Source organism: Protopterus annectens, chromosome 2.part1 (genome assembly GCF_019279795.1).
Source record: "Protopterus annectens isolate FY-2018-M chromosome 2.part1, PAN1.0, whole genome shotgun sequence".
Taxonomy (NCBI): domain Eukaryota; kingdom Metazoa; phylum Chordata; order Ceratodontiformes; family Protopteridae; genus Protopterus; species Protopterus annectens.
The window spans coordinates 1,663,958,266-1,663,972,563 of NC_056729.1; positions in this window are offsets into that span (position 1 = coordinate 1,663,958,266).

A 14,298-nucleotide genomic window follows, 5' to 3' on the forward strand; every position below is an offset into this window, starting at 1 on the left:
ACATAATACTTTCATAGGAAATATGGCCAGTGCTCACTATTTGGCACCTTCAGTAAAAGGGTAATGATATTTGTAGCACTGTCTGTGATATCTGGCATGAAAATGCAGGAAGAAAGGCAACAAAGAGATGGAACTTGCATCACTTTTCTAAGAACATTAATCGGTTCAGAGAATACTCCCTGTTAGCAGACTCTATTAAATGTTAACCAGCAATTCCATGACCCATGTAATGTAACAAGGTCAAAGGTCAATGTTGCCTACCTTGTGAAAAAGCCATAAATAGCCTTGGGAGGTATAGGATTATGACTTCTAGGGTCTCTGTGACTCCCCCATCACCCCATAGACCTTGTATGGGTAAACACACTTCACCCCTTTAGCATACTGATGCACATACTGTTGATGCACACATACAAGTAAGTCAATCACACACGTCTGGTATTATAGTTCTGAAGATTCAGGATTTGGACTCTTGATGACTTTCACCCCATAAACCTGGGCTTGTATGCAGTGCAAGTCAAAACAAGTCACTTGGTTTTGCTGGATTCTCCTTAAGAAAAGATGACTAGTGTGTTGTAATGCAAGTCATTTGATTTGTATTGGTATGTCTGTCTCTGTGAACAGAATGTTGATGTCCACATAGTACAGTGATTGTGTTCAGTGGAATTAAGGACAGTAGAGTGCAATAACACAGTTTTGCACTTTGACCTGTTATTTTCCTTGTTCTGCTTTGCCATGTGCAACTTACTGAACATCAGGTAAGATGGTTTTAAGACAACAGAAGACAGCAGGATGACAGTGTGAGGTCGTATTGAAAACAAAGAAGAGATGGATAAAATATCAAGTTCTCAGTCAGGCATATATTAGGTTAGAAGGTTTTTTTATTTTTTTTATTTATTTATTTAACATTTGTTGACCGGGAATGTCTGACTAGGTTCCACAGAGCCTGTTTTCAGCGGAGGCCCGGGGAGAAACACTCCAGAAGTTCCACAGTATAACCCAAACCAGGCAGGTTAACTGACATTTAACCATTAACTCAACACTTACTTTCTTGTTTGAGATTCAGATGCAGTTTCTGTGGTTTATGCTAGAACAGTTGTACTGTCTCTTATGCATATAGGCACTGACCTCATTTTGTGATTCCTGCAGAATTAAGCATAATTTATTTGAATAATTTCTGATCCATTAATGCTTCATATGAATATTGTATAATTCTTCTCAGTATCAAGCATGTTTTCTTATTCATGTTTCATTATGGGAATATTGCACAGATCTTCTTGATGTTATCTTGGAATGATTCCGTATGACTCTGGACATTTGTAGCTTTATAAGCAAGTAGGATTGTGTGTTGCTTCTCCACACAAAATGAAGGTTCCTGAACATGAAAAAATTGTACACTGCTTCAAAAATTGTAGTTTCTGTTCCAAAAATAAGTATTGGCCTCTTATCTTAGTAACAGTTACCTAAAATGAGATTGTAATATGTAAAAGGAGTGTAGGGGGGCTTATCTCTCACAAACAAACACAAATTTTGGATGAATGGACATTTGCACTCTTCTAGGTTCATAGGTAGGTACTAGGCTATCTGCCTGAAGGCATTTATAAGCCTAGTCAGAATGTGTTGGCTTTCGCTGCCCCCCTTAGATTAGTTCCCTGTGCCTCTGTCCAGCAGAGCCACTGAAGTGATCCCCTGGGTAAACTTTCTGTTTCCCATCCACTCGTCAAGGTTTCTTTTGAAGAGTGTTAGCGAGAAGCTCTGCCTAATGTAGATTGGAATCTTGTTCCAAAGCATGGGACGTCTCTGGGACAGGAATCTATCCCTCCAACACATCCTATTTATTGTTGCGGTGAGGTTTAGATCCCTAGAGCATGTGGCTTGATGGGATAAGGTTTTCTTTAGGTGGAGCATGTCCATTAATTCTGGGTTGGACATGGCCTTGTATGTCAGGCAGAGATCTCCTCTGAGTAGGCGGTACGCAACCGAATACAGCTGGAGTTTCTTCAGTCGAGCTGCATAGGGCATCTGTTTGAGGCCAGTGATCCTCTTGGTGAGGTACTTCTGTGGTCTTTCCAGCTGTTGCAGGTGTCTGGCCCAGAGTAGTGACCCATCACACTCTATATAAAAGAAGGCACCTAGAGTTGTAAATGTCCATATACTTCCTCTGCTATTTTTTCAAGTATCTATCTGAGTGTAGCACAGTTTGCTTGCCCACTGAGAAACATTACCCCAAGAGGGTTGTTTTAGATCAGTCCTAGACATCTCCTCCCAACCCAACAACTGTAAAGCCTGATTGCACCACCCCTTTTAGATCACAAAAAGAGGATCCACAACCATGGATTTGCACTTTCCTGCTATCTCTGTAACCAGCTTGGTGTAAATGGGCAACTTGACAAAATGCAGCAATTGTCCCATGTTAACTGACAACCACTTATTCTTAAGCAGACTGATAGAGTAAGTGAGAGATGCAATTACACTGTGTCCTTTCAAGCAAAGCTTTTGCATACTGACTCTGATATCTCCAAACAGGTTGCCAGTAACACATGCACTACACCTACTACAGATCAGAGACATGAACTCACATTCACTGAAGCTCTTAAATGCAACCTACCCAAACTTTAAAGGCCTCCCATATGCTGCCCTCAGCAACCTCCCAAACAGTCTACAAAGGCAACACTCCCTAGGACACATACAACCACATCTCACAATGTCTCATCCTCTAAGCTGTTAAGGCAAACTACACACAACCCAAAATATTGGTCAATGGAGACTGTTGTGAGACACACTGATGCCCTCATCACCAGGCTGAGCAAGGAGGCAGTCATGGTCAGTTGCCTATAAGAAGCAAGGATGTTCCAGATCACACATTCACTCAGGACATTGAACCATAAGTACCAGTGTGACTCTGTCATAGCCCATGTGGGTGTTAATGACCTGAGATGTACCTCCCTGGACTATATGAAGAGACATGTGATAGAGGTTTCAGAGTATGTATACCAGGCAGGTATGAGCCTAACATTGAGCAGCATTTTACCTTCTTCAAGGATGATACTGCAATATAAATAGAAGATGACTGAATTTAACAATTGGCTTAGTTACTGTCGCCATTTGAAGGAGGTCCAATATTAGTCAGCTTGAGATGACATGATCAACAGACCACACTGCTTTGCCAGGAATGATCTGCACCTGTTCCCCACTAGGCTTTTTGATATTGGCCAAAACATTATTCACTCCTATAGTGCCTTTTTTAGGAAATGTCAATATGATAAATCTTCCAGCACAGTAAATTCAATGCAAGATAAACTAAGGTGTTGCTGCTCAATGTTAGGGGTTTCTGTGATGGGTCCCTACTCCAGGCCAGCAATTAAGGAGACTCAGTCCTCAACACTGACTCTGGAGAGGAACAGTCACTAAGAGCAAAGATGGAGTCACACAGTATTTTCAGATGCAGTTCCCTGCACCAAACCCTATTTCCATTAAAAGCACACAGGGAGCATGCTCCAGACCTGGGGCTGGACCCACTTTCTCTCTCCAGGCCCACACAAAAGTCTACACTAACCACTTTGGAGCTCTGTGTCCCTGTTCCTAGTAGCTGACACACACACTCAGATATCTGAGTTACACACACACACACACACACACACACACACACACACACACACACACACACACACACACACACACACACATGTGCACACACACTCACGCACGCACACACACTCACACACACCTGAGGAAAGCTGCCACAGATTTACTAGCTGTGCCCCTTTTTGCCCAGACTATGAGGTAATCACGCTGCCACCAGTCAGCACCCATAAGGCTCTTACAAAGGGTCCCCACTTACACTGTGTAAAATTAATACTAATACAAATGTTAGGGTGTTAAAAAAGCAGCAAGGCTTTCAGGAGTGGCCACAGTCTCACTAAAACAAGCATAAGTACTCTCAAGATGTTAAAAGTATTCTCTAAAGCACCAGCCAAAATGAAAGGCAATAAACTATTTAATGATAAATAATAAAACAGAAAACAGGAGAATACTGAATAAATAAACAGAGTTTCAACCACAGAGATATAAAAAAATACAATTGGACAGTTTCTAGTAGATTCAGAAAACAATACTAAACTATTCTCACTAAATTTTCCTGACTAACTAAAGAATTACTGTTCCCTAACTACTTTCTAAAGCAAAGCAAGCTGATGTGTGCTGAGTGCCTTATCACAGCAAAAGGCAGAAGATGTCTCTCCTGTCTGTGTGGATATGTGAGATATATATCCTGTTAGAAATATTTCCTGTCAGGTTCCAAAGTGCTGCTGCAAGAGCTCCAAAGAAACCAGATGCTGGTTAGAGGATGACATCACCTCTGGCCACCTGATTCTGTACAATACACACACACAGAGCTTTACTAAGATCTGGGCAGCATCTGAAAGCTATAACACAATTTCAAACTTTTCACCCTTCCAGTGTTCTCTGATAAACATACACATTTGACTAGTTACAACAATACAACCTTTATATACATGCATATATTCTTTCTGTCCAGCAGGACCTAATGTTGATGCATTTTCAACAAAAGTAACTTTGCAGATATATTTTTAATTCAAACATCTGTACAAGTCAGTGTGGTAGTCAAATAACATACAATTCTTTATAAAACTCCAGCTAGGTATGCTTTTATATGTACACATATACTGCCCTACTCTGCCTGGCACAGATGGCACTACCTCATAACATCACCCCCACTTTGAATACTCAAGCTAGTTGCGTGAGAGAAATGGGCCTGTCTGCGAACACTTTAACCTATACCCTGTCTTAACAGCCCATCTGCATTGCCATTGCTGACCCCACAAGTGTGCTACACTGTCATGTCATAAGCCTTCAGCCCTAGGCTCCATCCTAATAACTTAGCATTTCACTGGCTGGCTAGATATAGCTATGTTAAGAGATTGCGATCTATAACCACAGTGAATTTACTTCCATACAGATAGGGCTGAAGTTTCTGCAGTGCCCATACTATGGCTAGACATTCTTTTTCTACAGCTGCCTAACATTCCTTCCTGGGTTGAAGTCAAGAGCTGAGATGTACAACAGGGTGTTGTTCTCTCTCTGAGGAAACCTGGCTGAATACAGCCTCCACCCCATGGTTTGAATCATTCACCTGTGATCCACTACAAATACTCAGCACCAGGGCTCTCCTATTATTGTAAGGCTTCTTCATGTTAACATGGTACAATTTGTGCCCCTGCCTCCTGCCTAGCAGGTTTACAATATAATTAACATCACTGACCTTCAGTACCACTTTGAAGGGTCCCCCCCAAGCTGCCTGCAGCTTATTGTGTCTGACAGGAATGAGCACCATAACCTGTTGTCCCTGAGCATACTCTCGGGCTTCAGCATTCCTGTCATACCAGACCTTTTTCTGCTGTTGGGCTCCTACCAGGTTCTCTTGAGCCAAGCCCATGAGCTCCCTAAGCCTTATCCTGAAGTTTAGGACATATGCCACAACAGATTCCTTGGGGATTCACACTCACCATCTCACTCATCAAGAATCAAATCTAAGGCCCCCTCACCCTATACCCATACAACAACTCAAAGGGTGAAAAGTCTATGGATCCCTGGGGTACCTCTCTGTATGCAAACAGCAGACAGGGCAAATATTTGTCCCACTCTCTCTTAAACTGGTCTGCAAATGTCTGTAGCATAGTCTTTTTGTAAAGTTTAACCACTCCACAAGACCATTAGTCCGGGGGTGGTAGTGGGTGGGTTTTAGATGCTTCATCCCAAAGTGCTTCCACAGACAAGCCAGCAGGTCTGACATGAAATTGGCACATCTATCAGTTAGTACTTCTCTCAGGAAACCTAACCTGCTGAAAATCTCTAGCAAAGCATTTGCCACCTTCTGTGCCTCAGTAGAGGACAAGGCCACTGCCTCAGGGTATCTAGAAGCATAATCTACTACCACCAGGATTTACTTCTTCCTTGTGGAACTTGGGATACTAAGAGGACCCACAATATCTGAAATGACTCCTCAGTCACAGGCAGAGCCATCAAAGGAGCCTTGACTTTCTGTCCTGCCTTGCCTACCTTTTGGCACTGTTTACAGGTCCTGCAGTAACCTGTTACATCCATTGCAATCCCTGGCCAATAAAAGTTCTGCATAATACATCTCTTGGTACTCTTTATGCCCATATGACCTGCAAAAGGAATGTCATGGGTTATGGCTAGAACTGCCAGATGGTAGGCTCTGGGCACTACCAACTACAATATTACCTCACCCTCTAGCCCTCCCTCAGAGGTCCACTGTCTATACAGTAATCCTTTGTTCCAGTATACAGTCTCCCCTTTCCTTGAGAATCAGGTGCCTGCCTAGCTACCATCCTCAAGTCTCGTAATGTAGGGTCAGAAAGTTGAGCCTGTCTCAGTTCTACCTTTGTGACCCTTCCCAGCTCCATTTCCAGTGGATGCTGGGTCTCTTCTGATAGTTGTACCTCACTGTCAGCCTGGATACTACCACTCACCTCTGCCTGTGCAGTCACCCTGTCCATGGGAACATCAGTACCTACCAGCAGCAGTGGCTCACTTTCAGGCTCACTGCTACAGGGTAGAATAACCACCTCACCAGTGCAAGCTTCAGATGTGGGGTTTATCAGGGTCTCCCCCATGCTACCTGACCCACATGCCTGTCTCCAAGCCTGACTGTGTGTAACTGCATGCACACAAGGTACTGCGTTATTAAAATCATTCCCTATCAAGACATCTGCAGGGATAGCCTCAAACACACCTTCCTGCTTGATTCCTTTTCCACCCTCCAAGTCAAGGTAAGCCCTGGGCAAAGGTATTTGGAATGGGGTCCCTTCTAAAGTTCTTACTGGTGTGGACTGCCCAGCAAGTACAACTCCTCTTTAACCACTGCAGGCTTCGCAATGCTTATGTCAGAGGCTGTGTCCTTCTTAGCAGTGGCCTGCCTTCCATCAACTAAGATGGAATACAAACTTTGGTGATAATTTTGTACTCCTGGTTGTATCTAGACAACTTACCACTGGCATGCTGTTATTCCCACGTGCTGGCTCCTTAACCTTTAGTTCCCCAGCTTGCCTCAGTGGACATTTGTATGATACATGGTGCCTCTGTTAACATTTAAAACATCTAACCCTTGGTCTTAGCCATGTACCTGAACTAGTGGCTTCCCCTGTTACTGGTGTACTCTGTTGTGATGGTTCAGACTGCCCACCATGGGTTCCCCTATAACCATGTGCAGCACTGGGTATCCTCTTCTTGTGCAGTGATGCCCTGCTTACTAAGTAGAGATCCGCTTTTCTCTCCAGCTCATCTGCAGTGTTACACTCCCAGTCTACCAACCAGATTCTTATGTTCTCAGACAAAGTGCTAATGGCTTGTTCCCTCAGCAAAAGGTCTGCCAGCCCTTTCAAAGTGGTGAACTGACACCCACTCACCCACCTATAAAAATAAGTGCTTAATACAGCAATATATAATCATATACACTTTTATCTGCCTTGTGTCTATGCTCACAAAACTTTTTTCTGTAAGCTTTAGGTGTTAAAACATTCCAGTAAACATTGTTTTACTTTATCATAGTTTAAACAATCAGTATCAGATAATTTAGTAACAGCATTACAGCTTTAGCACGGAGTAAGGGGGTCAGGAACCATACTCAGAGCCTTTGGACAACATTATACTGTTTACATACCCTTTCAAATACATGAATAAAACTATCAAAATCATCACCCTGTGTAAACTGTGGAAGAAATTTACTGACCTTTATTGCTTCTGGGATTCAGTTATTCCCATCCCCATTACTTCCATGACCCTACCAAAGAGTCAGCATCTCCCTCTCATGTTGATGCTGTTTCTCCTTTTCTTCAGCCTCCAAACTCTGCTGTCTCTCTTCAACCTCCAAACACCACAGTCTCTCTGCTGATTCTAATTCCATCTGTTTCTCCAGTCATTTGGCCTCCAGCTGAAGTCTCTTTAACCCAGATGGATTTTTTAAGCCCTCTGAGGAAGAGGAGAAATGTCCTGTTTCTGAAGACTGCACATCCCCAACTCCAGACTGGTTGTCTTCCAGGTTTATGGTCCATCCTGCAGCTGTGACCAAGGCTGAAATCATTTCCTCTTTAGTCAGGTTGGCATATACCAGTCCTTTTGCTTTGCAAACCTTTGCCAACTGGTTCCTTGTCAGCTTGCTATAATCATCTGCTAACATCCTTACCTGCTTTCCCTGACTAAACTAAACTAAGACAAATAAATAAAACTGTCATGAAAATGAAACTCATTATGTTTACCTTGTGGCTGCTGAGGGTACACATACCTTCAGCAACAAATGCCCACCGGCTACTGAACTTCAATTAGTATCCCACCCAGCCACTACCAATATGTGATGGGTCCCTACTCTGGGCCAGCAATTAAGGAGGCTCAGTCATCACCACTGACTCTGGAGAGGGATGGTCACTAAGAGCAAAGATGGAGTCATACAGTATTTTCAGATACAGCTCACTGCACCAAGCACAATTTCCCTTGAGCACACAGGGAGGATGCTCCAGACCTGGCGCTGGACTCTTTTTCTCCCTCCAGGCCCACACAAAACTCAGTACTGAATACTTTGGAGCTCTGTGTCCCTGTTCCCAGTAGCTGATACACACACTTGGATATTTGAGTTTCACACACACATACCCACCTGGGAAAAGCTGGTACAGATTTACTAGCTGTGCCCCTTTCTGCCCAGACTATGAGGTAATCATGCTGCCACTAGTCAGCTACCCTAAGGCTCTTACAAAGGGTACCCAATTACATTGTGTAAAATCAATACTAATACAAATGGTAGGGGTATGCCTAAAGCAGCAAGGCTTTCAGGAGTGGCCACAGTCTCATTAAAACAAGCATAAGTACTCTCAAGATGTTAAAAGTATTCTCTAAAGGACCAGCCACAGGGAAAGGTAATAAAATATTTAATGATAAATAATAAAATATAAAACAGGAAAATACTGAATACAATAAACAACAGAGTTTTAACCACAGAGGTATAAAAATAATACAGTTGGATAGTTTCTCACAGATGCAGAAAACAATACTAAACTTTCTTCTTCTTTCGGCTTTTCCCGGTTAGGGGTCACCACAGTGGATCACCTGTCTGCTCATGATTGGCAGGGGAGTTTTTATGGTGTTGAGTTGCCAGCCTGGCACCAAACCTTCCACAGAAGGCACACACACACACACACACACACACACACACTCAACCCTAGCATCAATTTAGAGTATCCAATTCACCTACAGCATGTCTTTGGGATGTGGGAGGAAACCGGAGCACCCGGAGGAAACCCATGCGACCACAGGGAGGACATGCAGACTCCACACAGAAGGCAGCCCAGCCGAGGATCCAACTGGAGAACCTTTTGCTGTGAGGTGACAATGCTAACCGCTGCACCACCGTGGCCACCCAGAAAACAATACTAAACTATTCTCACTAAATGCCCCTGACTAACTAAAGAATTACTGTTCTCTGGCTACTTCCTAAAGCAAGGCAAACTGCTGTGTGCTGAGCGTCTTACCACAGCAAAAGCCATATGATGTTGCTCTTTGTCTTTGTGGATGTGTGAGATATATATCCTGTCAGAAATCTTTCCTATCAAGTTCCAAAGTGCTGCTGCAACAGTTTCAAAGAAACCTGATGCTGGTTAGAGGATGACATCACCTTTGGGCATCTGACTATGGTACAATAGACACACAGAGCTAAGCTATGATCTGTGGCAGCATCTGATAGCTATAACACAATTTCAAACTTTCCACCCTTCTAGGGTTTTCTGATAAACATACACATTTGATTAGTTACAATATAACCTAATATACATGCATACATTCTTTCTGTCCAGCAGGACCTACTGTTGATGTATTTTTTACACAAATAACTTTACAGATTTAGTTTTAACTCAAACTTCTGTACAAATTAATGTGATAGTCAAGTAACATAACATTTTTTACAAAACTTCAGCTAGCTATGCTTGCATATGTACACATGTACTGCCCTAGTCTCCCTGGCACAGATGGCACTACCTCATAACATCACAGTCTCAACAAGGAGCTCTAATCCCTGTAAGCATTCCTGAACCTGGACAGTGTTGACATCTGTGCAGTTACTAAGACAAAGTTTAAACCCAAGGAAGGCAACCTTGCAGTACAGGGCTATAATACCTTCCACACATTTAGACCAGCTGCTGCATAAGAAGGGACAATAGGTGCAGGTTTATCAGTCTACATAAAAAGTAAGCACACTTCAAGATTGGTCAAACAATGTGACATGCTTGAGCTACTCCATGTCCAACTAACCTTAGGTAAAGTCCTATACTATGTCCTTGATAGCTATAGGATCCCGCCTCTGACCCAGGATTACCATACCATGTACATGAATGGACTGGAGTCACTCACAATTTTACCCAATGCAATATTCATTTGTGATTTCAACTATCCCACCATAAATCTGGATACATACACAACCATTAACATGCAGGCTCAAAGATTCCTTGTTTTTGTTAATGGAAACACCCTGGAACAGCTACTCAGCATATCTACTACGTTTGCAAATATCCTGGATCTGGAACTCACAAAATTTAAGGGAACGTTACACTCCCACTTGTGTAATGTCCTCACTGGTCAGATCAGATCACAAAGTGGTAACCTCTGAAATAAATATAAAGGCTGCACTCCCAACAAACTCCAAAATATATTTTCCATGGCTAACTACCTCTTATTAAGTGAAGGCATAGCTAAATTTCAAGCCCCACAATATTCAGAAAACACTGTGGCCTTTCTGGAAATGTTTATGGAAACACTGTACAAGCATGTAAATAACTGCATAGAAACAGCAGTTTCAAACCAAAATAAACTTAGGACAAACTCCAAAAACAAGCCCTCTTGGTGGACCCTCAGTATAAATAAGTGATACAACAAAAGAAAGAAAATCCTGTCCAATAATAGGAAGGGCTATGCCCCAAACACAAAAAACTTCCTCATCTTTCTTAACAAGCAACCTAGGGGATTAATCAAGTCCACTAAAGCCAACTTCAAGGCAAACATAGCCTCCCAGGCTAAGGATAACCATAAGATAGTTTTCAGTTATGTCTGCAGCCGTAAAGGGAACACTCAACAATATGCTGAACTATTAATAAATGGAACTTTTAATAACAAACTGGGGGAACATAGCAAATTTGATAACTAGTAAATTTAGATCCAATTTCACCCCCTTTCACTCTGAGGAAATAACCTCTACCATTTCTCCCCCAACTATGACTAAAGAACTGGTGCTCACTGCACTCTCCAAAGCTAAATACACTGCATTAATGGGTCCTGATAATATCTTAGGTTGCCTCTTAAATCGCTCAAAAATGACCTGTCTGGCCTACAAGAATCTCTGTTCAACTACAGCTTCCAAACAGGCTTTATCTCTTGGAAATGGGGGACTGCAATTGCCATCCCTCTACACAAAGGCAGACCATCAACTGGACCAGGGAACTACAGACCCATAAGTTTGACTAGTCTTATATGTAAGGCCATGGAAAGAATTATTTTGGACCTGATAAACAAAAACATAGGAAATGTTCGAACACTGGACCCATACCAGTTTGGTTTCATCAAAGCCAGGTCATGCTTACTAAACTTGGTGGACTTCTTCAAGAAAGTCATTAAAGCCATGGATGAGGGAAAAACAGTACATAATGCCTACCTTAACCTGGCAAAGGTATTTAGCACAATACTTCTCTTAGGTATTATAGACAAACACAAAAAATTTGGCATAAATCCCTATGTCATCCAATGGATAGCAAAATGGCTCAGATATAGGACACATGAAGTTAGGGTGGGGGAATTCACCTTGACTAAGAGGCCTGTTACTAGTGGTGCCCCACAAGGGTTGGTACTGGGACTTCTGCTGCTTGGAATGTACTTCCCTGAAGTCATGCAAAGGTAGAGGGCCTTTGGCTGACCAAATATTCTGGTGACTGCAACCTGGGTGGAATTACTGAATCCCTGAAATATGTAGATATCCTCCAGGAAAGCCTGACACAGACAAATAACTGGTGCTAGAACCATGGCCTAAATCTCAATGTAAAAAATGCATAATTATACCCTTTGGGAAGATGACCACCCCTACAAATTACAACATTGATAACACTCACCTAACAGTAGATCAAGTGGTAAGTTACTTGGGAACTCTTGTTGATAGTTACCCAAACCTTGATCACCATCTGTCCAGAGTAGTGAGAAAATCATTCTACATACTGTAACTTATAAGTAAGGGCATGGCATCCAGATCTAAGGAGATCATAGTCCCACTTTACTCAGATTTCGTTAGACCAATAATTGAGTAGAATGCACCCTTCAGCATGTAGCTGACAAGGCATTTGCAACAGCTGGAATAGCCACAGAAGTTCCTCACTAAAAGAATACAAGGAGTAGCTAATATGTCATATGCGGCCGCCGGCCTGCTTCAAGGGTCTGTCCATGTACTCAGTCTTCTACAGACATTTGAGGGGCAATTTATGCTTAACCTACAAGGCATTCTCTGACCCAGCTTTAATGGATCTGCTACACATTCATAAAACAAACAGCAGTAGAATTATCTGATCCAAGGATCTAAACCTCGTCTGTGACATAATCATGTAAGAGAGATAGGTATAAGTCTCAGAGATTACTCCTTCTATGGAACAGACTCAGCAATCATGTTAAACAGAGTTCATCAAATGCAATTTAATCAATGGATAGGAAATTGCAAATTCACCCCTAGCTTCTCGCCTGTGGCCCTTAGGGACAGGGACATTTTGTAGATACCCTAAATCACTGACATATACCAAAGCTGTTCTACCCCATGGACATTGCTAATTGGGACATTTGGGACATGAATGGCTAGGCTGAAAAAAGGCTATATGGCTGTTAACCTAGTAACCTCCTATGATCCTATGTATAGTAGAATACAGGATAGTATCATAAAATATACACAAATACATCTATCTGTCTATCTATCTATCTATCTATCTATCTATCTATCTATCTGTCTATCTATCTATCTGTCTATACACACACACACACACACACACACACACACACACACACACACACACACACACACACACACACGTGTATTCATGTATGTATGTGGGTATATACAAAAAGAGAAGTCTATTTATTCAGAAATGGGTGCTTATATTTAATAAAGTTTCTGTAGTCTTGTCTAGGTTTTCTCATAACAGGAAGCCTGCATAACATACTTGAAAGTCATCACTTACTGTAGACAGGAACATGGATTTTACTGAAGAAAGGTTTCCTAAGAAACTTCAGTATATTTCTTTAAAAGGCCCAAGTCAAATGTTAGTTTGCTGTGATTTTTTCAAGATGGCTGATAATCAACAACCAGCTTCCAGCATGTGGGGCATGGTAACCATGGCTACCAAATCTGTCATGTCTTTGTAACCCTTATTAGCATAGCTGCTATGCTGGAAATCATCTAGTACATGAGAAAAGGCCATGGGAGTTGTGACAGCATAAGGACCAGCAAAGCTTTTCTGAAAAGCTAAGAAAACATTGGGGAAGGGCACTTAAACATTTTCGTTAATGTCAACAACACTAATTGGGCATTTCTGCAGCAACAATTGCCCTTTTTTTCTGCCATCTAGAATTTCGGTAGCAGAGCTACTCAGCTGAGAAAAAGTACCCTTCATTCAGATATGAGTGTCCTTAAGCATACTATGTTTCTACATAAATGTAAATGAGGGTTATTGATGCAACAGAGAAAATATGTAAAAAAAAAGTTTATAGCCAAATGAATTTGTCTGTCACATTTCAAAGGGAGTGTTCAGTAATTTTCCTTACTAATGAGGTGTTTTTTGTTGCACAATTTAAATTGCTTATTCTCTGGTCTTTCAGCAGTACTTCTGTGCAACCTGTAGCATGATATCACTGTTTTTGTATAAGCTGAGCAGATGTGTACTCTGCACTGAACAGTTTCATTAGCTTACATTATATAAGCTGTATCTAAACAATGGTCTCAAGTTGTTACTCATTTTCCTGCCATTTGGATTAGAGAACAAAATAAATGCATGTTGCATGCATCCCAATGAGCAGTAATTTAAAGGATCATAAGATTGCTTCTTGAATAATTTCCCTTAGAAAATTCTTATCATTTTGCTTCCTCCGTGTATCTGGTATCTGTCTAGTGGCTGATATTATAATCTGTGAATAAGATGTACTTTTATTTGTTCTTGTTATGTACTGCTGCTCTGAGTGTTGCTGAGCAAGGGAGTT